Source organism: Mirounga angustirostris, unplaced genomic scaffold (assembly GCF_029215605.1).
Source record: "Mirounga angustirostris isolate CCGP_5_RB_7025 unplaced genomic scaffold, mMirAng1.0.hap1 SCAF_2, whole genome shotgun sequence".
Taxonomy (NCBI): Eukaryota; Metazoa; Chordata; class Mammalia; order Carnivora; family Phocidae; genus Mirounga; species Mirounga angustirostris.
In genome coordinates this window covers 158,387,680-158,413,042 of record NW_026991710.1, presented here as the reverse complement: position 1 = coordinate 158,413,042, position 25,363 = coordinate 158,387,680, and positions in this window count along the sequence as shown.

Sequence of the window (25,363 nt, the reverse complement as noted above, 5' to 3'; positions counted from 1 at the left end):
AGAGAGAGAGAGATAGCGAGAGCAGGAACACAAGCGGGGGGTGGGGGGGGTGGGAGGGGGAGAGGGAGAAGCAAGCTTCCTGCTGAGCAGGGAGTCTGATGCGGGACTCCATCCCAGGACCCTGGGATCATGACCTGAGCTGAAGGCAGATGCTTAACAACTGAGCCACCCAGGCGCCCATAGATCATTGATTTTAATCTTTTCTTCTTTACTAATATAAACATTCACACTCTCTTAAGACTTGCCCTAGCTTCCTCCCATAAATTATAATATATTGAATTATCATTCAGCTGGAAATACTTTCTAATTTCCATGTAGTTTCTTCTCCAACCCATGGATTATTTAGAAGTATGCTCTTTAAATTCCAAATATGCTAATATTTTATTTATATCTTAGTGTTATTGATTTCTAATTTAATTCCATTGCAACCAGAGAACATACTCTGGTACAATTTCAATTCTTTTAAATTTATTGAGACTTGCTTTATACTTTAAATGTGGTTTACCTTAGTGAACATACTATGTGCATTCAAAAAGAATAAACATTCAACAGTTATTGGGCATAGTGCTTCATAAATGTTAATTAGGTCAAGGTGGTTGATGAATTCCTCAGATCTATAACTGTGCTGATTTTTTTTCCTGATCAGTTGTTCTATGAATTGTGCAAGAGGTGTTAAAAATCTCTGTGATTGTAGATTTTTCTATTTCTCCCACTATTCTATCAATCTCTGTTTCAAGTCTTTAAAGCTCTGTTATTAAGCACATGCATATTGAGTATTATGTCATTCTGTTGAATTGACCATTTTATCATTATATATCCCTTTTTTATCTTTAGTAATATGACCTATACTGAAACTACTCTGTTTGACATTAAAAGAGCTACACCAAGCTTTCTTATGCTTATTGGTTACATTGTATATCTTTTCCCATCTTTTACTTTATCTAGGACTTTGTATTTAAAGTGCATATATTGGGGCACCTGGGTGGCTCAGTTGGGTGAGTGTCTGTCTTCTGCTCAGGTCATGATCCCAGGGTCCTGGGATTGAGCCCCTCATTGGGCTCCACGCTCAGTGGAGAGCCTGCTTCTCCCTCTGCCTGCTGCTCCCCCTGCTTGTGCTCTCTCTCTCTGTCAAATAAATAAATAAAATCTTTTTAAAAAATTAAGTGCATATGTTTTAGACAGCTTATAATTTCAACTTCCTTTTTCCCCCCAGAGAATCTCAGCCTTATAATTAGAGTGTTTATTCCAGTTACATTTATTGTTGTGGCATATTTGGAAAATACAATCTGCCACAATTTCTCTTCATTTTGCCTTTTTCTTAAAGGATATTTTCACTGGACATGAATGAATAATGGGGCAATAGTTTTTTTCACCACTGTGAAGATTCTGAGCTTCATTTTTTTTTTTTAGTCAGTTTTCATTCACTGTTCTTTTGAGTGCAAAAAAATTTTTTTCATGCACAAAATTTCATGCACATGTACACAGGTAGTATTTTCTTTATATTTATCTTTCTTTGGGCTTTTCTGAGTTTTTTGAATATGTAAGTTGATGTTTTTCACTACATTTGATAAAATTTGTTCAACCATTTCTTATGACTCTCCAACTTCACATATATTTCATGCTAGTACCCCACAGGTCACTGAGACTCTGTTCCCTATTATCTTTCAATCTTTTTGGCTCTGTTCTTCAGATTGAATGGTTTCTACTGATCTCTCTTCAAGTTCAGTCATTCTTTCTTCTGCATGTTCAAACTGTTACTAACATTCAAGGGAATTTTTCATTTCAGATAATGGAATTTTCAGTTCTAAAACTTCCTTTTGGTTGTTTTATAGTTATCATTTCTATGCTGAGCTATCCTATTTTCTAATCATTTTGACAATCTTTCCTACAGACCTAATGTATACTTTAAAATCGCTCCCTAGGGCGCCTGGGTGGCTCAGATGGTTAAGCGTCTGCCTTCGGCTCAGGTCATGATCTCAGGGTCCTGGGATTGAGTCCCGCATCGGGCTTCCTGCTCCTTGGGAGCCTGCTTCTCCCTCTGCCTCTCTCTCTCTGTCTCTGTCTAAAAATAAAATAAAATAAAATAAAATAATAAAAAAAAAATAAAAAAATAAAATTGCTCCCTAAAAGAGATTCTATTATGAATCAGAGTTAAGAACCACTGGACAGGCATGAACTCAACCTAGAGGGAAGAGATATGTAATGGGGACTATCAGTAGCAGACAATGTTAAAATGTTCATTAGGATCTGCATATAATAATTTTATAAATATTTATTGAGCATTGATTATGTACCAGGCATAATATATACAAAGATGAAAATATGCCGTACCTGCTCCAAGGGACTTGCAATCTAGTAGGGAGACAGTAAAACAACTATAATAAAATGTGGTATTAATGTGACACATTAAAAATGCTCATATCACCAAGGACTTTTATTTTCTTTGGAGGAAAAAACAGTAGGATAATCAGGAAAAAAAATGTAGGAAAGGAGAAGGAAAGAAAAATGAACAGAGAAATGTGTTGTACTTTATTTATAAAGAAGTCTTAAGGGAAACCCAAAGACAGCAGAGGATAGAAAGATAAGGACAAGAGAGGAACTTTTAGCCTCTGACACTAAAAGCTATAGCAAATAGTAAACACATTCTAATTCCTAGCCAGATAAAAATAAAACCTCATATTAAAGGCCTATTTAGCTCAGTTCCTTTTACCAGTACATCATGTCCAGGTTTCAACAACAACAACAACAAAAAGATGGCATACTAAAAGACAAAAAAAAAAAAAAAACCAACAAAACAAAACAAAACAAAAACCCAAGAGTTTGAAGAGATAGAACCAGCACCAGAATGGGAGATCAATATGACAGAGATGTTGGAATTACTACAACAGGAATTTAAAACAATTATGAATAATATTCTAGTGATCCTAGAAGAAAAGTGGACAAACTGCAAGAACAGATGGGAAATGTAAGCAGGGAGATGGAAACTTTAAGAAAAAAGTCAAAAGGAAATATTAGGAATAAAAAATACTGTAACAGAAATGAAGAATGCCTTTCAGGGGCTCATGAATAGATTGGACATGACCAAGGGAAAAAATCAGTAAGCTTGAAGAAATGTCAATAGAAACTTTTAAAACCAAAGCATAAAGGGGGCAGGGGGAGAATGAAAAGGGAAGAAAAGAGTATTCAAAAACTGTGGGATAATTAAAAACAGAGTATGGAAATACCATAAGTAGCAGAAAAAGAGAAGGAATAGAAGAAATATTTGAAGCAATAATAATTGCAAATTTCCCCGAAATTAATGATAGACAACAAATCACATATCTAGGAAAGTCAGAGAACACCAAGCAGGATCAAAAAAAAAAAAACTAGGGGTGCCTGGGTGGCTCAGTCAGTTAAGTGACTGCCTTTGGCTCAGGTCATGATCCCAGGGTCCTGGGATCTAGCCCCACGTTGGGCTCCCTGCTCAGCGGGGAGCCTGCTTCTCCTTCTCCCTCTGTCTGCCTCTCTGCCTACTTGTGCTCTCTATCTCTCTGTCAAATAAATAAAATCTTAAAAAGAAAATCTATGCATAGGCATATCATACTCAAGGTGCAGAATATGACAGAAAAACTATTAAAAGAAGCCTGAGGGGGAAAGAGCCTAACCTATAAAGGAGGAAGGATAAGAATTATAATGAGTTTTTCTTCAGTAACCATGCAAACAAAAGAAAGTGGAATATAATATTTAAAGTGTGAAAGGAAAAACCCACCAATCTAGAATTCTATATCCAGCAAAAGTATCCCTCAAAAGAAAAGAGAAATAAGACCTTTTCAGATAAACAAAAATTGAGAGAACTTGTTGCCAGTAGTCCTGGCTTGCAAGATATGTTTTTAAAAATTCTTCAAAAAGAAGCAAAATGATTTAGGTTAGAAATTCAGATCTGTATACAGAAAGGAAGAGCATTAGAGAAGGAATAAATGAAGGCAAATTAAAATGCTTTATTTTACTTATTCTTATTTGATCAAAAAGATAGCTTGTTCAAAATAATAATAGCAACAAAGTATTCAGTGATGATAACTTTTTGATGGGTGAAATAAAGGAAGGCAATGTTATAAGGGATGGAAGGGAGGAAATGGTATTATACTGCTATAACATTCTTGCACTACCTGTGAAGTGACAGAGTGTTATTTGAAAAAGGACATGGGACTAGTTTTAAGCGAGTATTATAAAATCAAGTGCAACTACTAAAGAAAGTAAAAAAATAAGTAAAACATATGCTAACAGGGAATAAAAAATGGAATCACATAAAATGCTCAGTTGAACTCATAGAAGCCAGAAGAAGAGTGGAAGTAAAAAACAGGAAACAAAGAACAAAGGCAATGAATAGAGAACAGTAACAAATATGGTCATATTAATCCAGCTATATGAACAATAATTTAAAACATCAATTGTCTGAATACACCAGCTAAAAGACAGAGACTGTTATAGTGGGTAAACACAAACAACATCCAACTATATGATGTCTTTAGAAGAGAGAGTAAGAGAGAGGCAATTTAGACACAGGTAGGAAAAGTAGGGGCATAGAGAAAAATACACCATGCCAACACTAATACTAGAAAGATAGAATACCTGTATTAATTTCAGACAAAACAGACTCCAGGGTAAGGAAAATTATGAGTGTTACAAAGGGCAATATATGATTTTTTTTAAAAAAGTTCAATTCTCCAAGAAGATATAATAATCTTTAATGTATATGCACCTAACAATAGTGTCATAATATATGTGAGGCAAAAACTAATAGAAATGCTAAGAGAAAGAGATCAATCTACTATTATAGTTGAATTCTTCATCAGCCCTCTCTCACTAATGGATAGATCCATCAGGCAAAAATCAGTAAGGATGTAGTTGAACTCAACAACATCAATAAACTGCATCTAACTGATATCTATAGACTACTTGATCCAACAACAGCAGAATACACATTTTTATCAAGGTCATGTAGAACATTCACCATGACAGACCACATTCTGGGCAATAAAAACCCCTTAGCAAATTTTAAAGAATAAAAATCATACATATCTGCTTTCAGACAACAATTAAATTTAACTAGAAATCTACAACAGAAAGATAGATGGAAAATCCCAAAATACTTGGACATTAAATAATAACTTCTAAATAACACATGGTTGATAAAAAGAATGAATAAGAGGGGTGCCTGGGTGGCTCACATGGTTAAGTGTCTGCCTTCGGCTCAGGTCATGATCTCTGAGTCCTGGGATCAAGCCCCGCTTCGGGCTCCCAACTCAGCAGAGAATCTGCTTCTCCTTCTCCCTCTGCCTCTCCCCCTGCTTATGCTCTCTCTCTCTCTCTCTCTCTCTCTCCGTATCTCTCTGTTTCAAATCAATAAGTAAAATCTTAAAAAAAAAAAAAAAGAATGAATAAGAGAAATTAAATATTTTAAACTAATTGGAAATGAAATAAAATTTACTAAAATTTGTGAGATGCAGCAAAAGCAGTGCATAGAGGAAAATTTATAGCAATGAATGCAGATATTAAAAAGAAGAAAGATCTGGGCGCCTGGGTGGTTCAGTTGGTTGGGCGACTGCCTTCGGCTCAGGTCATGATCCTGGAGTCCCTGGATCGAGTCCTGCATCGGGCTTCCTGCTCAACGGGGAGTCTGCTTCTCCCTCTGACCCTCCCCTCTCTCATGTGCTCTCTCTCATTCTCTCTCTCTCAAATAAATAAAATCTTAAAAAAAAAAAAAAGAAGAAAGATCTAAAATCAATAGTCTAAGATTCCACCTTAGGAAATGAGAAAAAGAAGAGCAAATTAAATTCAAAGTAAGAAGAAAAGAACAAATAAAAATCAGAGCAGAAATCAATACAACTGAAAATAGGACATCAATAAAGAATATCAACAAAACCAGAGCTGGTTCTTTGAAAAAGCAATAACATTGACAAATTTCTAGTCAGATTAACCTAAGAAAAAGAGGGGCACTTGGGAGGGGAGGGAAGGGAGAGGGAAAGAAGACACAAATTACAAATATCAAAAAAGAAAGAGGGGCCATAACTACTGATCTCAGAGACATTAACAAAATAAAGGAATGTTTTGAACAACTCTATGCCTGTAAGTTTGATAACGTAGATAAAATGGACCAACTTCTTGAAAGACAAAATCTACCAAAACTCATACAAGGAAGAACATAAAATCAAAATAAGCCTATGTCTATTAAAGAACATGGATCAATAATAATAATAATATTAATAATAATAATAATAATAAGATTATTATCTTCAAAAACAGAGAGCAACAGGCCTAGATGGGTTCATTGGTGAATTGTATCAAACATTTAAGGAAAAATGTATACCAATCCTCTACAATCTCTTGAAGAAGATAGAAGCAGTCAGGGCACCTGGATGGCTCAGTTGGTTAAGCATCTGCCTTCGGCTCAGGTCATGATCCTGGGACTCCAGGAGCCTATTTAAAATAAAATAAAATAATAAAATAAAATAAAATCACAATACCATTTATACTAGCACCCCCCCAATGAAATACTTAGGTATACATCTTAAAAAAAAAAAAAGTATGATCTACATGAGTGAACCTATAAAATTCTGATGAAAAAATATAAAAGCCAAATAGCGGAGAGGTATTCTATGTACATGGATAGATAGACTCAATATTATCAAGACATCAGTTTTTCCCAATTTGGAAAACATAGACACAGATCTAAAGGAAATCAGGAAAAAAATATGTGAACAAAATATAAATATTAGCAAATAAATAGAAATCATAAAAAGACCAATAAGAAGGATGGAGCACTTGAACAACACTATAAGCCCATTGGACCTAACAGATATATATAAAACACTCCACCACATACAGAATACTCAGAGACACAAGGAACATTCTCCAAGAAGGACTATGTTAGGCCACAGAACAAGTCTTGATAAATTTTAAAGGTTGAAATCATACAAAATATCTTTTTTGATCACTTGGAAGGACACTAGACATCAATAGCAGAAGGAAAATTGTAAAATCCGCAAATAAATGAAAATTAAACAACACAATTTTAAAACAATTAATTGGTCAAAGAAGAAATCACAAGGAATATTAGAAAATACCTTGAGACAAATGAAATAAAAAACAAAACATGTCAAAACTCATGGGATGCAGTGAAAATAGTGCTAAGAGGGAAATTTATAGTGGTAAATGCTTATAGTAAAAAATTTAAAAGGTCTAAAACCAACAATCTAACTTTACCTTAAGGAATTACAATAGGAAGAACAAATCAAGCCCCCAAAATGGAAAAACAGTAAAAAAAAAAAAAAAAAAAATCAATGAAACCCAAAATTGATTCTTTGAAAAGATCAACAAGTGGACAAGTTTGTCAAGTGGACAAACTTTTAGCTAGACTGGCTAAAAAGAGAGAGAGAATTCTACCAAAATTAGAATGAAAGTGGGGACATCAGAACTGATTATACAGACATAAAAATAATTATAAGTGTACCATGAAAAATTGTACACCAACTAATTGGATACATAGGTGAAATGGACAAATTACTAGCAACACAAAACCTACCAACATTAATTTATAAAGAAATAGAAAAATTGAATAAACTCATAATTAGTAAGGAGATTGAATCAGTAACCAAAGTCTCCAACAAAGACCTGGACCACCTGGTTTTACTACTTAATTCTACTACTCGAGACAATCTACAGAATCAGTGTGATCGTTATCAAAATCCCAACTGTGTTTTTCACAGAAATAGAAAAACCCATCCTAAAATGGATGAAATTTCAAGGGACCCCAAATAACCAAAATAATCTTGAAAAAGAAGAACAAAGTTGGAAGACCCACAGTTCCTGATTTCAAAACTTACCACAAAACTACAGTAATCAGAACAGTGTGGTACTGGCAGAAAAAGACATATAGACCAATGGAATAGTAAATCGAGCCCCTCCCCCCAAAACCCTCATATATATGGCAAAATAATTTCAACCTAAGTCCTATGGTCATTCAGTGGGGCAAGGACAGACTTTTCAATAAACTGGAAAACTGGATATCCATGTGCAAAAGAATGAAGCTGGACCCTTACCTTACACCATATACAAAAATAAACTCAAAATTGATTAAAGGCCTAAACATAAAACTAAAACCATAAGACACTTAGAAGAAAACAGGGGAAAAACTTCATGACATTGGATTTGACAATAATTTCTTGGATATGATAGCAAAAACAAAGAAAACAAAAGAAAAAAGAGATAAATTGGACTTCATCATAATTAAAAAGGTTTTGCAGCAAAGGACACTAGCAGCAGAATGAAAACGCAACTCACTGAATAGGAAAATACAGATTTGCAAATCATGTATCTGATAAGGGGTTAATATTCAGAATGTATTTAAAAAAATAAAACCTCCTACAACTCAACAACAAACCAAAACCCCAATTTTAAAAAAGGACAAAGAACTTTTTTTAAAAAAAGTATTTACTTATTTATTCTTTTTAAAGAGACTCCATGCCCAGCATGGGGTTCGAACCCACAACCCAGAGATCAAGAGTTCCACTCTCTACTGACTGAGCCAATCAGGTGCCCTCCAAAATGGATAAAGAACTTGACTAGACATTCCTCCAAAAGAGATACACAAATGGCCAATAAGCACATGAAAAGATGCCTAACATCACTTATCATTAAGAAAATGCAAATCAAGGAGTGCCTGGGGTGATGCAGTTGGTTGAGGATCTGATTCTTGATTTTGGCTCAGGTCCTGATCTCAGGATCATGACATGGAGCCCCAGGTTGGGCTCTGAGCTCAGCATGGAATCTGCTTGGGTCTCCCTCTCGCTCTTCCTCTGCCCCTCACGCCCTGCCTCTCTCTCTCTCTCTCTCTCTCAAATAAATAAATAAATCTTTAAAAAAAAAGAAAATGCAAATCAAAACCACAACGATATACCATTTCATATCTATTAGGATTGCTATTATTTAAACAAACAAACAAAACAAAATGAAATAACAATGTTGGCAAATGTGGAGAAATGGGGACACTTGTGCTTATGAGAATGTAAAATCATTGCAGTCACTACAGAAAATCATGTGGCAGTTCCTGAAAAAAATTTAAAATAGAATTATCATATGAAACAGCAATCCACTTCTGGGTATACACCGAAAAGAATTAAAAGCAGGGACTTGAACAGATATTAGTATTCCCATGTTCACAATAGTATTTACTCATATAAGCAGAAAGGTGGAAGTGTTTCAAATGTCCATGAACAAATGAATGTATTAACAAAATTTTACACAATGGGATGTTATTTAACCTTAAAAGGGAATGAATTCTGACACGTGCTACAACATGGAAGAAACTTGAAGACACTATGCTAAATTAATAAACCCCTCACAGAAAGACAAATACTGTAGGATCCCACTTATATGAGATACCTAGGAGAGTCAGATTCATAGAGACAGAAAGTAGAACATTGGTCATCCAAGAGTGGGAGGGAAAAATGGGTAATTACTGTTTAATGAATATAAAGCTTCAGAATGCGAGCGTGGAAAAAGTTCTGAAGATCAATGATGGTGCTGGTTGCACAACAATGTAAATGTACTTAAGGCCACTGAAATATACATTTAAAAATGGTTAAAATGGTAAACTTTATTTATGTATGTTTTACCACAATTTTTTTAAAAAGATGAGCTCATCGTGGAATAAGGTAGGCTTCTAATCCAATATGACCACTGTCCTTATAAGAAGTCATCCTTACGAAGACACAGAATATAGGGAGAACGCCAAGTATTGCAAGCCTAGGAATACCTGGGGCCACCAGAAGCGGAAAGGGGCAAGGAAGGATGATCTCCTAGAGGCTTCAGAGGGAGCCTGGCCCGACCAACACCTCAATCTCAGACTTCTAGCCCCGCAAACTCTGAAAGAATAAAATTCCATTGTCTTAAGAAAAAAAATGGGGGCACCTAGGTGGCTCAGTTAGTTAAGCAGTTGCCTTCAGCTCAGGTCATGATCCAAGGGTCCTGGGATCCAGCCCCGCATCGGACTCCCTGCTCAGTGGACAGTCTGCTTCTCCCTCTGCCTCTGCTTCCCCCACCCCCTGCTCATGTGCTCTCTCTCTCTCAGACTCTCTCTCTCTCAAATAAATAAAATCTTTAAAAAATGTATCACAAGAGTCAATAAATACTGTATATAAATATGTAAAGCTTCCTATCTTGCTAGCAAAATTATGGACTGACTGGATGTTTGTGTCCCTCCCCAATTCAGATGTTGAAACCCTAACCCACAATGTGATGGTATTAGGAGGTGGGGCCTTTGGGAGGCGATTAGGTTTAGATAAGGTCATGAGGGTGAAGCCCCCATAGTGTGATCAGTGTCCTTATACGCCTTTTCTCCATTTGCACACACCAAGGAAAGGCCATGTGAGCACAGACTGAGAAGGCAGCTGTCTACGAGCCAGGAAGAGGGCCCTCCCCAAGAACCAAATCTGTCAGCACTTTGATCTTGGAATTCCTGGCCTCCAACAGAGTTAAGAAATAAATGTTTGCTGCTGAAGCCACACAGCCACCCAGTGATATTTTGTCGTAGCAGCCAGAGTAGTCTAAGACAGTGTCCACTTTAGAAAAAGCCACATGGTGAATCAAGCAAATTGCTGGCAGTGCCCCATGTGTAGTTGCTTACGCTTTCTCAGACACTGCCAAAACTAAAAAATAGAATACAAACAAAAATAAACAGTGCAGCTACTTACATATACACTGTGTCTAAAAGGTAAACCCGAAATAAAGTATGAAAAAAGCTTCAGGATTGTGAGGAGTCACCCCTGGACCTGGACCTGTTCCTTAGAGGACTGAGGTAAAAGCTATGATTTAGACTGAGACACAAGGACCCAAATTTTCAAAATACAGAAAAATATTACCAGTCATAAAACATATGGTGATAACTAGGACCAGTTTTTATGTTGGAGAATACTTCTCTCTCCTCTCCCCCCACCCCATTCCATTCCTTGCTTCTTAAAGGTTAATTTTTCTCACTTCTCAAGGGATTGATGGGGTCCAAACGGAGAGAACTCATTGGCAATTTCAGGCTTGAGGCATAAAAATCCACCAGTGTTCATGTGTTGGATGGGTGTCTATTTTTAGGTGATTGTTTTTGATACTGTGGCCTAAGTGTGGTTCAAAAAGTATGACTTTTTCAGAGATATTGACTTTTCTTGTTTATATTATACTAGCCTGTACCCTCCTTGAGGAGGTGATTTTAATGTTTGTAATTCCACATAGCGGTATATCATACTGAATGTTTTTAGCCAAGAAAATTATTGCAAGAATCTCCCTGTTCATTTTCCTAAGCATTGAATTACAGGAAATAAATGTTTTCTTCTAGAACGGAGCAGTTTTAGGTTCACAACAAAACTGAGTGAAGGTACAGAGTTCCCGTATACCTTCTGACCCCCTACACACATAGTTTCCCCCACTATCAACATCCTACACCAGAGTGGTACAATTTGTTGCAATCAAAGACTCTACATCAACACATTATTATCAACCAAAGTTTATAGTTTACATTAAGGTTCACTCTTGGTGGTGTACATTCTATGGGTTCTGGCACATACGTAATGACATGTATTCATGATGATACTATCATACAGAATAATTTCACTGCCCTAAAATTCCTGTGTTCCTATTCATTCCTCCCTCCCTCCCAACTCTTGGCAACCACTGATCTTTTTACTGTCTCCATGGCAGTGCCTTTTCCAAAATGTCACATAGTTGGACTCATACATTATGTAGCCTTTTCAGATTGGCTTCTTTCACTTAGTAATATGCCATTTAAATTTCCTCCATGTTGGGGTGCCTGGCTGGGTCAGTCAGTAGAGCATGCAACTCTTGATCTCAGGGCTGTGAGTTCAAGCTCTATGTTGGTTGTAGAGCTTACTTAAAAAATTTTTTTCCTCCATGTCTTTTCATGGCTTGATAGCTCATTTTTTTATATTGATGAATAACATTCCATTGTCTGGGGTGTACCACAATTTATCTATTCACCTACTGAAGGACATTTTGGTTGCTTCCAAGCTTTGGCAATTATGAACAAAGCTGCTATAAACAACCAGGTGCAGGTTTTTATAGGGACATACATTTTCAACTCATTTGGGTAAATACCAAGAAGTGCAATTGCTGGATTGTGTGGTAAGAGAATGTTTAGTTTTGTGTGAAACTGTCAAACTGTCTTCCAAAATGTCTGTACTATTTTTGTATTCCCATCACCAATGAATGACAGTTCCTGTGGCTCCACATCCTCACCAGCATTTGGAGTTGCTAGGGTTTTGGATGTTCACCATTCTAACAGATGTGTAGTGAAATCTCATTGTTATTTTAATGTGATATTCACTAGTGACATATGGTTTTGAACATCTCTTCAAACATTCTTTGTTCCTCTATAGGCAAGATTTTTTTTTTCTTTATCTTTGTCTTTCTACAGTTCGGATATCATATGCCTAGGTGTCATCTTACTTTGGCATTTATCCTGCTTAGTGTTCTCTGAGATTCTGGGATCTGTGGTTGGGTATCTGACATTAATTTTGGGAAACTCAGTCATTATTATTTCAAATATTTCTATTACTTTCTCCTTTTCTTCCCCTTCTGATATTCCCACCGCATGTATATTACACCTCTTGTAGTTGTCCCATAGTTCTTGGATATTCTGTTCCATTTTTAAAAGTCTTTTTTTTTCTCTTTGCTTTTCAGTTTTTGAAGTGTCTATTGACATGTCCTGAAACTCATGTATTCTTCCCTCAGCCATATCTAGTGTAAACTAATGAGCTCATCAAAGACATTCTTCATTTATGTTAACAGTGTTTTTGGTTTCTAACATTTCTTTTTTATTCTTATAATTTCCATCTCTCTGCTTATATTACCTACCTGTTTCTGCATGTTGCCTGTTTTTCTCTTCTAGAATTCTTAGTTAGTTTAAATTGCTGGTCTGGTAATTCCAACATCACTGCCATATCTGACTCTGAATCTGATACTTGTTTTGTCTCTTTAAACTATGTTTTTTGTTCTGGGGTTTTGCTTTGTTTTGTTGCCTTTTAGTATGCCTTATAACTTTTTGTTGAAAGCAAGACATGATGTACTAGGTAAAAGAAAGTGTGGCAAATAGGCCTTAGCAATGTGGTGGTAAGGTGTGGAGGGAGAAACTATTCTATAGACCTATGATTAGATCTCAGTCTTATAGTGAACCTGTGCCCCTAGGTCATAAACTTCACAAGTGCTTCTCAGTAGCCCCCTCCCCAACCCTTAGTGGGACCAGATGGCTAAAGGGAGCAGAAGTTGGATATTTTCCTTCCCCATGTCAGTTAGATGCTAACAAATACCCCAATAGATTAGGTTCTGGGAAAATATTTTCTCTAACTTGTGGCTCGGTTTTGGGATACTTACAGTTTGGGGAGCTCCAAAAATGGGCAGGCAGGAAGGGGCCAGAGCACAGGGCATGCTCTGATTAGGGGTAGGGGCTCTACCCAATTTTCGTAGCCTAGATTAGGGCCATGCTTACCCTGGGTCTGGTGCTACCTCTAATGCTTTGCTGAGGTAAGACCATTCCACTGCCTCTAATTTTAATTTTCAGCTGTTGTGAACCTGTAATCTTATGTTTTGGGTACTATCCTGGGGTCTATATTAATCATGACCCTAAAAAAGTCAGGAAAGGATATAGAATTTTTCATGACATAAGGCAACAAATATTATAGCCTAAAACCTAGAGGTTTGTAAAATTAATTAATTTTGCCCACTGTTGGACAAGGAGCTTAAATCCCAGGAACAACAGAAGTTCAGCATTATTAATATTAGCTTGACCATTTTGTTTTCCACCATGATGGACATGGACAAAGCAGGAGACTTTCTTTGCCAGTGGACTGTGTAGAATATACTGCCAGTCTCTTTTGTTCACCACGACTTCTGATATCCAGGTGTAAGTACTGGAGAAGTGTGCCTCAGGACAGGTGTTGATCAAAGAATTCATACCAAAATGCCCTCTTTTCCCTTTAAAGAAGAATAATCTTTCCCTGGAGGGAATTCAGAAGAAATTAGTAGCAAAAAGAAAAGAAGAAAAGAAGAAGAGGAAGAAGAAGAAAAGGAAGAAGGAGGAGGAGGAGGGAGGGGGAAAGAGGAAGAGGAGGAAGAGGAGGAGGAGAAAAGGAGAGGGAGGGGACGGGGAGGAGGAGGAGGAGGAGGAGGAGAAAAAGAAGAAGGGAAAGAAAGAAATTAGAAGCTGCAGAAGAAGGACGCAAGTCCCATGAAGCTGAAATCTTGAAGCAGTTTGCTGAGAGGGGAGAGGATGAGAAAGAAGTGCTTCAGAAAGCATTAGAAGAATGAAACTTCAGTCAAATGTCCTAGTCTGATTCCCAAGGAAATTTTTGTTGTAGGTCTCTGCTCCGCTAAGTTGTAATTCTCTTTCTCTGCCTGTCCATCTCTCCTAACTTTGTAGTAGCAGTTTGCCCTTTGATCTCAATTCTCTGATGGATCTAGGAAGAATTGTTAATTTTTAGTTTGTTCATCTATTTACTTGTTGTTAGGATACAGTGATGACTTCCAAGGTACTTATATGCTGACTGAAAATACAGAGCGATTTAAAAGGGAAGAGTGGGGAGGGGAGGAACGTGGCAGAGTAGGAGGAACCTAGGTTTGCCTAATTCTATGACTACAACTAGATAATTATCAAATTAACCCAAATACCCCAGAAATTGACCTGAAAACTGGCAGAACAAACTCCACAACTAAAGGTAGAGAAGAGGCCACATCAAAGAAGGTAGGAAGCATCTCCACAATTTGGGAGACAAATGGATTATGGCTGCCACAGTCTTGAAGAAGGGTGAGAGATGGACTAGCACACACAGGAGTGCACAAATCACCATAGCAGTGGGCTTGGAAAGTGAGAATTCTTGAATTTCTTAAAATTTCATGAATTCTTGAAACCAGTGGGGCTTAAAGCCTAGAATTTTAAAGGTCAACAGACTTGGCTCTGATAGAGTCCAGAGGGCACTGGGACTTCTCTTGGAGAAGAAGGCAGGGCAAAGAGCCTGCAGACATAGAGTGCAGAAACAGCAAACTGAAGACCACCTGGGGCATACAATGGGGAGGTTATTTGCTCATCTTGGAGCAAGTCCCAGAGAGGCAGCATTCACAGAGAAACCCCTCCAGGAGCAAAGGAACTGGCAGGTACTATTTCCCCTCACCTCCCGCTTAGCATAAGCTCATGGCCACCTGTGGGAACCAGCGCAGAGCAGACACTCACTACCTAACTTGCCTACACCAAGCTCCACCTCCCTGCGCTTCAGGGGAATGCCCTTCTCAGTTATGCTTGCCTCAGTCCCAGCAGGTACCTTGCTCCGAAGATTGACCCAAATCCCTGCCACAACACATCTCCCAACCCAGAAGTTTTGCAAGGCCTCAGTTCTGGCAGCAGTGGCAACAGGTCTCATTTCACAAGCAGACCAGAGCACACTTAGTTAAAACTCACCACATTCAGGCCAGAAACCAAACACTGTCCACAACAGGCAAAGAGAGCCTCTACAGATGACTTGCCTTGAAGGATAAAATGGCCAGGACAACAGCAGAGCACACACAGCATACATTGGAGATACTCTCTGAAACACCAGGCCCTGGGAAACAGGGGTTACTACACAGCAGGGTACTACAGGACCTCTTCATCATAAGCCCATTACCCTCAATAACAGGAGACATAGCTGACTTTCCTAACACAGAGAAATGGCACAGAGACTTAGACAAAATGAGAAGACAGAGAAAATAGTCCCAGATGAAAGAACAGGACAAAGCCACAGCCAGAGATCTAAGTGAAACAGATATAAGTAACATGCCTGATGTAGTACTTAAAGCAATGATCATAAGGATACTCACTGGACTTGAGAAAAGGGTGGAAGACATCAGAGAGACCCTTAACACAGAGATAAAAAAGAACCAATCAGAGATGAAGAGTGCAATAAATGAGATTAGAAACACACTTGATGCAATAGACAGCAGGCTGGAAGAAGCAGAGGAATTAATTAATGATCTAGAAGACAGAGTAATGGAAAGTGATCAAGCTGAACAAAAGAGAGAGAGAAAATGCAAAATGAGAATAGACTTAGGGAACTCAGTGATGCTATCAAATGTAATAACACGGGGTATTATAGGAGTCCCAGAAGAAGAAGAGAAAAGGGGGCAGAAAATTTATTTGAACAAATAATAGCTGAAGACTTCCCTAATCTGGGGAAGGAAACAGATATCCAGATCCAGGAAGCACAAAGAACCCCCAACAAAATCAACAAAAGCAGATCCACAACAAGAAATATTGTAATTAAATTGGCAAAATACAGTGATAAAAGAAAAATATTAAAGCAGCAAGACAAAAGAAAACAGTAACATAGGGGCACCTGGGTGGCTCAGTTGTTAAGCGTCTGCCTTCAGCTCAGGTCATGATCCCAGGGTCCTGGGATCAAGCCCCACATCGGGCTCCCTACTCTGCAGGAAGCCTACTTCTCACTCTCCCACTCCCCCTGCTTGTGTTCCCTCTCTCGCTGTCTCTCTCTCTGTCAAATAAAATCTTTAAAAAAAAAAAAAAGAAAGAAAAGAAAACAGTAACATACAAGGAAAACCCCATAAGACTATCAGGGGTTTTTCAGTAGAAACATTCTTAGCCAGAAGAAAGTGGCAAGATACATTCAAAGTGCTGAATGGGGACAATCTGCAGCCAAGAGTACTCTATCCAGCAAGGCCATCATTCAAAATAGAAGGAAAGATAAAGAGTTTCCTAGACAAACAAAAACTAAAGGAGTTCATGACCACTAAAGCAGTCCTGCAAGAAATATTAAGGGAGACTGAGTGGAAAGACCCAATGACAGTATCAAGGTAGGAAACACAAAAGCAGTAAAAATGAATATTTCTGTAGAAAATCAGTCAAGGAACTCACAAAATAAAAGGATGTAAAATATGACACCATATATCTAAAATGTGGGGGAGGAGAGGAGTAAAGAATGGGTTCAAACGTAAATGACCATCAACTTAATATAGAATGCTATTTGCAGAAGATATTATATATAAACCTAATGGTAACCCCAAGTCAGAAACCACTAGTAAATACACAAAGAATAAAGAGAAAGAAATCTGAATATATTGCTAAAGAAAAACAGTGACCATGAAAGAGAGAAAGACAAGAAAGGATCAGAGAAAATCTTCAGAAACAATTTAAAAAGTAATAAAATGGCACTAAATACATATCTATCAATAATTACTTTGAATGTAAATAAACTAAACACTCCAATGAAAAGGCATAGGGTGAAAGAATGGATTAAAAAAACAAAACCCATCTACATGCTGCCTACAAGAGACTCATCTTAGAACTAAGAACACCTAGAGATTGAGGGCGCCTGGGTGGCTCAGTTGGTTAAGCAACTGCCTTCGGCTCAGGTCATGATCCTGGAGTCCCGGGATCAAGTCCCGCATCGGGCTCCCTGCTCAGCAGGGATTCTGCTTCTCCCTCTCCCGCTTCCCCATCTTGTGCTCTCTCTCTCTCAAATAAATAAAATCTTAAAAAAAAAAAAAAAGAACACCTAGAGATTGAAAGTGAGGGGATGGAGAAATATATATCATGCAAGTAGATGTCAAAAGAAAGCCAGAGAAGTAGTACTTATATTGGACAAAATGGACTTTAAAACAAAGAGACAGGGTGCCTGGGTGGCTCAGTCGGTTAAGCATCTGCCTTCAGTTCAGGTCATGATCCCAGAGTCCCGGTATCAAGTCCCACATCGGGTTCCCTACTCAGCAGGGAGTCTGCTTATCCCTCTCCGCCTGCCCCTCCCCTCCCCGTTCATGCGCCCTCTCTCTTCCCCCTCTCAAAATAAATAAATAAAATCTTTAAAAAAAAGAAAATAAAACAAAGAGACAAAAAAGACACTATATAGGGGGACACTATAGAGGAGACAATCCAACAAAAAGATATAACAGTTGGGAGTAATCAATTAAAAAATTGATAATTAAAAAAAAGAAAAGAAAACAAAGAGACAAAAAAGACACTATATAGGGGGACACTATAAAGGGGACAATCCAACAAAAAGATATAACATGAGATGAATCAATTACATAAAACAGTTAATAACAAACATAAAGGAACTAATTGATAATAATCCAATAACAGTGGGGGACTTTAATATCCCACTTATATCAATGGACAGATCATTTAAACAGAAAATCAACAAGGAAACAATGGCTTTGAATAACATACTGGACCAGATGAAATTAACAGATATATCAAGAATATTCCATCCCAAAATAGCAGAATACACATTCTTTTCAAGTGCACATGGAATATTCTCCAGAATAGATCACATATTAGGCCACAAGACAAGCCTCAACAAATTCAAGATCAAAGTCTTACCATACATCTTTTCTGGCCACAATGCTATGAAACTAAGAGTCAACCATAAGAAAAAAATCTGGAAAGGCCACAAATACATGGAGGTTAAATAACATGCTGCTAAACAATGAATGGTTCAACCAAGAATGCAAAGAAGAAATCAAAAAGCACATGGAGGGTGCCTGGGTGGCTCAGTTGGTTAAGTGACTGCCCTCGGCTCAGGTCACGATCCTGGAGTCCTGGGATCGAGTCCCGCATCGGGCTCCCTGCTCAGCAGGGAGCCTGCTTCTCCCTCTGACCCTCCCCCTTCTCATGCTCTCTGTCTCCCATTCTCTCTCTCTCAAATAAGTAAATAAAATCTTTAAAAAAAAAAAAGCACATGGAAACAAATGAAAATGAAAACACAATGGTCCAAAATTTGGGGGTGCAGCAAAGGTGGTTCTAAGAGGGAAGTTTATAGTAATAGAGGCCTACCTCAAGAAGCAAGAAAAATCTCAAATAAACAACCTAACATTACATCTAAAAGAGCTACAGAAAGAACAACAAACAAAGTCTAAAACCAGTAGAAAGAAGGAAATATTAAGATTAGAGAACAATAAATGATATACAAACCAAAAAAAACCAACAGAACAGATCAATGAAACCAGAAGCTGGTTCTTTGAAAAAAATCAATAAATTTGATAGACCTCTAGCAAGACTTATCAAGAAAAAACAGAAAGGACTCAAAATAAATAGTTGCAAATGACAGAAGAGAAATTTTAAAAATACAGAAATACAAACAATTATAAGAGAATATTGTGAAAAACTAGATGCCAACAAATTGGACAACCTAGAAGTGGATAAATTCCTAGAAAAAGAGAACCACAAAAATCCTCAACAAAATACTAGCAAACCAAATCCAACAATACATTTTATTTTTTTTTAAGATTTTATTTATTTATTTTAGAGAGAGAATGAGAGAGAGAGAGCACAAGAGGGGGAGGGTCAGAGGGAGAAGCAAACTCCCTGCTAAGCAGGGAGCCTGATCCGGGACTCGATCCCGGGACTCCAGGATCATGACCTGAGCCAAAGGCAGTCGCTTAACCAACTGAGCCACCCAGGTGCCCCCAACAATACATTTAAAAAAAATCATTCACCACGATCAAGTGGGATTTATTCATGGGTTGCAAGGATGGTTCAATATTCACAAATTAATCACCATGATAATCACATCAATAAGAGAATGACCATTTAAATAGACCCAGAAAAATCATTTGACAAAGTACAACATCCATTCATGGTAAAAACCCTCAACAAAGTGGGTTTAGAGGGAACATACCTCATCATAATAAAGGCTGTATATGAAAAACCCACAGCTAACATCATCCTCAATGAGGAAAAACTGAGAGCTTTTCCTCTATAGTCAGGAACGAGACAGGGATGTCCACTCTCACCATTTTTATTCAACATAGTACTGGAAGTCCTAACCACAGCAATCAGACAACAAAAAGAAACAAAAGGCATCTAAATCAGTAAGAAAGAAGTAAAACCCTCACTATTTGCAGATGACATACTATATATAGAAAACCCAAAAGACTCTACCAAAAAATTGCTAGAACTGATCAACAAATTCAGTAAAGTTGCAAGATTTTCAATGTACAGAAATCTTCTGTTGCATTTCTTTTATTTTTTTTATTTTTTTATTTTATTTTTTTAAAGATTTTATTTATTTATTTGAGAGAGAGCACATGAGAGGGGGGAGGGTCAGAGGGAGAAGCAGACTCCCCGCCGAGCAGGGAGCCCGATGTGGGACTTGATCCCAGGACTCCAGGATCATGACCTGAGCCGAGGGCAGTCGCTTAACCAACTGAGCCACCCAGGCGCCCCTTCTGTTGCATTTCTATACACCAATAATGAAGCAGCAGAGAGAGAAATCAAGAAAACCATCCCATTTACAATTGCACTAAAAATAGGATACCTAGAAATAACCAAAGAGGTGAAAGGCCTGTACTCTAAAAACTATTAAACATTGGTGAAAGAAATTGAAAATGACACAAAGAAATGGAAAGACATTCCATGCTCATGGATTGGAAGAACAAATATTGTTAAAATGTCTATACTATCCAAAGCAATCTACACATTTAATGCAATCCCTATCAAAATACCAACAGCATTTTTCACAGATCTAGAACAAATAATCCTAAAATCTGTTTGGAAACACAAAAGACCCCAAATAGTCAAAGCAATCTTGAAAAGAAATTCTGGAGGCATCACAATTTTGGACTTCAAGTTATATTACAAACTGTAGTAATCAAAAGAGGTACTAACACACAAAAAAAGAATAGAATAGAATAAAAATAGAATAGAATAAATAGAATATTTATAGAATAGAATAAAAAAACACAAAAATAAGGGCACCTGGGTGGCTCAGTTGGGTAAGTATCTGACTCTTGGTTTCAGCTCAGGTCATGATCTCATGGGTCATGGGATCGAACCCATGTCAGTCTCCATGCTCAGCAAGGAGTCTGCTTGAAGATTCTCTCCCTCTTCCCCTACCACCCCCTCAAATAAATAAATAAATCTTAAAAAAAATAATAAAACTCCAAAATAAACCCATAATTATATGGTCAATTAATCTTTGACAAAGCAGGAAAGAATATGCAGTGGGCATAAGACAGTCTCTTCAACAATTGGTGTTGGGAAAACTGGACAGCAACATGCAGAAGAATGAAACTGGACCACTTTCTTATACCATACACAAAAGTAAATTCAAAATGGATTAAAGACCTCAATGTGAGACCTGAAACCATAAAAATCCTGGAAGAGAACACACGCAGTAACTTCGGATACTGGCCGTAGTAACTTCTTACTCGACACGTCTCCTGAGGCCAGGGAAACAAAAGCAAAAATGAACTATGGGACTACATCAAAATAAAAAATTTCTGCACAGCAAAGGAAACAATCAACAAAACTAAAAGGTAGTCTACAAAATGGGATAAGATATTTGCCAATGACATATCTGGTAAAGGGTTAGTATCCAAAATATACAAAGAACTCATATAACTCAACACCCCCCAAAAAATAATCCAATTAAAAATGGGCAGAAGAGGGGCGCCTGGGTGGCTCAGATGGTTAAGCATCTGCCTTCAGCTCAGGTCATGATCCCAGGGTCCTGGGATCGAGTCCCACTTCAGGCTCCCTGCTCAGCAGGGAGTCTGCTTCTCCCCCTCCCTCTGCTTCTCCCCTGCTCATGCTCTCTCTCTCTCTCTCTCTCTCTCTCTGTGTGTGTCTCGAGTGAATAAAAAAAAAAAAACTTAAAAAAAAAAATGGGCAGAAGACATGAACAGACATGTCTCCAAAGAAGACATCTAGATGGCCAACAGACACATGAAAAGATGCTCAACATCACTCATCATTAGGGAAATACAAATCAAAACCACAATGTGATAACACCTCACACCTGTCAGAATGGCTAAAATCAACAACACAAGAAAACAACAAGTGTTGGCGAGGATTTGGAGAAAAAGGAACCCTTGTGCACTGCTGGTGGGAATGCAAACTGGTACTGCCACTGTGGAAAACAGTATGGATGTTCTTCAAAAAGTTAAAAATAGAACTACCCTATGATCCAGCAATCACTCTACTAGGTATTTACCCAAAGGATACAAAAACATTAATTCAAAGGGATACATGCACCCCTATGTTTACAGCAGCATTATTTACAATAGCCAAGATACGTAAGCAGCCCAAGTGTCCATCAATGGATGATGGATAAAGAAGGTGTGTTATATATAGACAATGGAATATTACTCAGCCATAAAGAAGAATGAAATCTTGTAATTTGCAATGACATGGATGGAACTAGAGAGTATAATTTAAGCAAAAGCAGGCAGTCAGAGAAAGAGAAATACCATATGATTTCACTCATATGTGGAATTTAAGAAACAAAACAAAGGAGCAAAGAAAAAAAAGAGAGAAAGACTCTATATATAAATATAGACTCTATATATAAATAGACTCTAACTATAGAGAACAAAGTGATGGTTATCAGAGGGGAGGTGGGTGAGGGGATGGGTGAGATAGGGGATGGGGATTAAGAAGTGCACTTGTGATGAGCACTGGGTGTTGGCTGTAAGTGTTGAATCACTATATTATACATCTGAAACTAATATAACACTGTGCATTACCTAACTGGAATTAATATAAAAACTTAAAATATTTTTTAATTAAAAAAATAAAAGGGTAAAGTGGAAGAGAAGACAGTGAGCTTAAAAAGTAATAAATTATTTGGAGTAAAATTGAACACTTCCATAAATGGTTACTGAGGCATGCTAGAAGATCATAGTTATGAATGGGTAGATAGCAACAACCTCTAGTGATTTGCATTCTTTGAAGAGAGAAGCCAGAGGAGTCCCACAGCTGTAATTGTTCTAACCAGTCTGTCTGAGTATGTAGGCAATTAAATTTAGAGGCATTTCAGCTCAAACCAGTTAAGAAATAATAAGTCATTCAGATAAATAAAAGGTTTGATTATTGTACTCATACATTATATTTGGATAAACGTTTTATGATATAAAGGATAGACCTTGATGATATTGTTTCTTCACTGTTTCTTCAAACTCATGGTTTGATTAAATTCATCCATTTATTCATACAACAAACTGAGTCCTTATAGATGTGTACACACTGTGCTAGAAACAAACAAAATTAAGAACATTGTCCCTGCCAGCAAGGCACTTAACCTAGTTAGAGAGACAGGCACAGAAATGGAAACTCAGACAACAATGTGGGACATGAAATAATAGAGAAGTATACATGTATAGAAAGATAAGAAAAGACACCCAATCCAGTGTGGAGCAGGAAGGAAGGAAGAGGAAAGAAAGAAATCAAGAAAGGCTTCTAGAACAGTGGTGCCTGAACAGAATATTAACAAGCCTGGCTTCTCCTTCTATACATTTTCTAGATTATGAATAATGTATTTTTTATTCCTCCTTTAGCCAAGTCCTGAAGGCTGTGAATTCAAGAGATAAGAACTAGAAATAACTGGAAAACGTAAGAGGGCATGCATATTTCTACAAAAATAATGAGGCATCTCCAAACCAGCAGGAGAGGTGACGTGGAGCACTGTGCAGCTTTATAGAGGTGATTCAGTGTTTGAAGCCTCTGCAATGTTTGCACATTATCCCAGGAGTGAGGCTGCTCAGGTGTCTGATCAAAAACCTATTGGGGCATCAGTAAATAAATATCACTGCCAAGAGATGATATGGTTGTTCTTGTTCTTCAGACTCCCCAGTGCTAAAGAGCTCCTGCAATCACTCACACCTACAGTAGATATTACATTTAGAATCAGAAAGTGGGCACTAGAAAAAGAATCCTCAAGATCATAGTGTAAACATTTAATTGACAGAGAAGGAATCTGAGAGAAAACCTGCTTGCCTGAGGTCATGCAGCTATTTACTGAGATGAAATCTGGATTCAGGATGCAGGTCTCAGTCATTTATATATTCATTTAAAAAAATAAATGAGGGCACCTGGGTGGCTCACTTAGTTAAGCGTCTGCCTTCGGCTCAGGTCATGATCCCAGGGTCCCTGCTCAGCAGGGAGTCTGCTTCTCCTTCTGTCCTCCCCCCCGCCCCCATAAATAAGATCTTCTAAAAAAAAATTAAATGATATCGAAGTGTCTGGCTCTGTGCTGGGTACAGAGTATGAAATTTAGACTCATTGACACATCCCTACTCTCTCCCATCCAATCTCCTGCCACAGATTTCATATGGTTTCACTCATACTTATACTTCAGATATATCTTCAAAATATAAATACTTTTAATAAAACATAACCCCCATATTATTTCACTCAAAGTAATTTGCTAAATATCATCAAATATCCAGTTAATATTGAAAGTATCTAGTTATCATTGATGAGTTTCTCTGATTATTCATGCAAATTGGATCCAAATTAGATCAATAACATTGTGCAATAAAAACGTCTTTGTTACCATTATTTGTTGAGGAAACAAGGTCATTAGCTGATAGAACTCTCCAGTCTGGATTTTGCTAATTGTAACCTCAGTGTTCATTTAACATATACCTCTACCTTCTGATTTTTTAACTTCCATGAGCTAGTATTTAGATCTAGTAGCTTGATCACTTTCAGGTTCAAATTTTTTTGACAAAAAATACTTCCCAGTGGCTTTGTATACTTGCTGTCACATTACTTCAGGAGACATGTAATGTCTGGTTGTCTTTCTGTGACGTTCAGATGAATCAGCAGGTGTTGTCAAACTGATCCATGCATTCTAAAATGCCAAGGGTGTTATGTTAGGTAGGAAGTGACTTTTAAGCTGTGACCTAAAAGATGAAAAGGAGCCAGTCATGCAGAGTAGAGGAAGAGTGTAGCAGGTGGAGGCCCTGAGATGAGAAAGAGGTTGTCATATCCTCAGTCGCCCCTCTGAGGATCAGCGGAGCTTTTCTTTCTGTTCTCCACTACTCCCAGTAGCTCCCCAGTTTCCAAAAGGTGGAGGTGGAGAACCCTCTGCTTAGAGGTGTCAGGAACCAAGTGGTACTTTCAGTGCAGGTGGCCGCAGGCACACAATTTTGCTCTCCTGAAAATGCTTAGGAGCACAACTATTTTGACTTAGACTCAGAGACCTAGCTGAGAAAACAACCTGGTCTCTCTCATGACACAAACCAACCAGCCATTTTATTGAGTAGGCTAGAGTGGCAGAAATGTGCTTCTTAGGGTAACACTGGGCAATAGTTAAAGTGGTAAGGATAGATTTTGATCAGTAATGTATTATTACAATAGGGAAAGCGTCCAGTGCAAATTTAACTCAACTTCTTTATACAGAGGTGACTAGGCTTTTCAAAGGGATAATAAGGGAAGAGGCAGGAGAGTGAGGGGGTCTCAGTAGAATCAGGGCAGTGATAAATTACAAAAAGCTGGAAGGGGAGGTGGTCCCTGTGAAATGCATCTGGGTTTGCTAACTGACTTGGAGAAATTAGA